This window comes from Ceratotherium simum, chromosome 2 (assembly GCF_057802395.1).
Source record: "Ceratotherium simum simum isolate JZ-2026a chromosome 2, ASM5780239v1, whole genome shotgun sequence".
In the NCBI taxonomy this organism is placed as follows: domain Eukaryota; kingdom Metazoa; phylum Chordata; class Mammalia; order Perissodactyla; family Rhinocerotidae; genus Ceratotherium; species Ceratotherium simum.
The window spans coordinates 3,621,444-3,623,419 of NC_141901.1; the positions used below are offsets into that span (position 1 = coordinate 3,621,444).

The 1,976-nt window shown below is 57.5% G+C and overlaps 1 pseudogene; it reads right to left on the minus strand.

The window, feature by feature from the left end:
- Positions 1-231: 231 nt before the first annotated feature.
- LOC147917722 (uncharacterized) lies at positions 232-1,435 on the minus strand (annotated as a pseudogene).
- Positions 1,436-1,976: the final 541 nt, after the last annotated feature.

The following is a 1,976-nucleotide window of genomic DNA, read 5'->3' on the forward strand; positions in this document are numbered from 1 at the left end:
TATTTGGGTTTCTTGTTTTTTCTTGAGTTATTTTTGTTAATTGATGTGTTTGTCTGTATACTTTTGCATTTCCTCTAACCTCAGAGAAGCTCAGTGTTGACCCCTGCTTATTTTGCTGGAGTCAGCATGGGCTCCAGTAGGTGGATGGGTATCCTCTTGATTAACTCCGCCACCCTTCTTTGCATACCTGTGGACACAAGATACACTGTTACTATGGCCTCCACCTCTGGCCTAATTTGCAGCGACTTTATTGCAAAGAAACTCAGGAGGGTCACGTGATGAATGGCCGGATTGTGGGTTCTCTAATTTTGGGTCCCGGCTTTTCCACCACTTCTTTTGAAAGAGGCAGTTTAGGTTCTTGCATTTGCGAACCCAGTTTGGGTGCCGGGTCTCCTTTGGCCTGTCGCCGGCCTGGGAAGTTCAGCCCCACCAAAGTGTACTGCGCCAAGGCCGCTCTAGAGCAGCCCCAAATAATTCCTGCGCCTCTAAAGCGGACCCCCCATCCCGGGGCCGGGGCGGCCACGCCTCTCCCCGAGGAGGTCTGACAGTGGCGACCAGCGGGCCGGCGAGCGGGAAGCGCCTTCGCGCAGGTTTCGGGAGTTGCGAGCGACGCGCCGCCTTTCACCCCCGCCAGCCCGCCTGCTGGTTTCGGTCCTGGCACCCTTGGCCTAGGTTGAATCTCGCGGGCGGCGACCCAGGTGCCACCTGGGCTCCCTCAAGTTCAAGAACTTGTCTCGCGGAAAGAACTTCCCGTGCTGTCGCCCAGCTCCCGGGGCGGGTCCTGCCAAGCTCGCGGGTCCCGGCGCGGGGCGCACGTCCCTCGGCCTTCAAGTCCCGCCTCCTGCAGGAAAGAGGCGGGGGTAGGGGCGGTTAGGTGGCTTTGGGCGGAGGAATCTTTCTGCGGGGCAGGGCGGTGCTGGGCACGGCCCCAGAGCAGCTGTCTCTGAGAAGCAAAGAGAAGATTCAGAGCTGGTCCCCGCCACGACCAAAATGTCCCCGCGGCAGCGCAGCCCGCCTCCACTAGAGGAAGAAGAGACCCCCCGGCGCGCTGCGCCGACTCGCCCCGCTAATGTCTGCTCGACCGCCACCAGGGGGTGATGCGCCCCCCTCCTTCCTCCGGGATGCCGAGAATGCCTGCGAGGACTGTGGGTCTCAGGCATCCCAACCCGGCGTCTCCGCTCGGGGTGCTAAGATTGGCCACCGGCGGGGCTCAGGTCGCCCCTAACACGTGCGCATTCCTGCTACGGATTAGAAGGAGGCCCTGAGAAGGCCTGGCCTTGGGACTCACACACCTTGGCCGTCCAAAAGTGGGCGTTCTCAGACCCTCCAAGAATGTTGGAGGGCAATGCCCGCTGGAGTGTTCAGGCTTAAGTGGTCGACAGTGACTGGCATTAGGCCACCATAAGGTCCCTGGCAGCGATGGGCTCAAAATCATTGCCAGATTCCAGATGAGGTTGTCACCTATAGGAAGAAATTGATGAATTGCCACATTTGGGAACAGTCTGGGAGCTGAGGCCCTAAGGGGCCTTAGAGCAGTGGGGTGGTGCAGGCAGGGGCCAGCAGAGCTTACCCAACCCTGAGAGCTTGGGCCCAGAAGGAGAGAGAGCAGAAAGTCCATTGTGAGATCTTTCTCATCGGTCCCTAGTCAGTAATGATAGCTATCATTGATTGCCTGCCTGCCTGCCTGCCTGCCAGGAGCCAGCTGGAGCTGCCACATTATCTCCCTTAGTCCAAACCATAACCCAGCGAGGTATGAACTGTTTCACGCCATGCTGTAGGTGAGGAAACTGAGGCTCAGGTAAGTGAAGTGCCCTAGGTTACACAGTAAGGGGCAGAGTTAACACTGAAACCCAGGTCTGACCGACACCAAGTCTGTATACTTATCTCCTTTGCTATAATAACCATAACGATAACAGTCAACTCCACTGAGCACTAACTGTCTGCCAAGCATTGTGCGGCATGTGTTTTTGTAATGC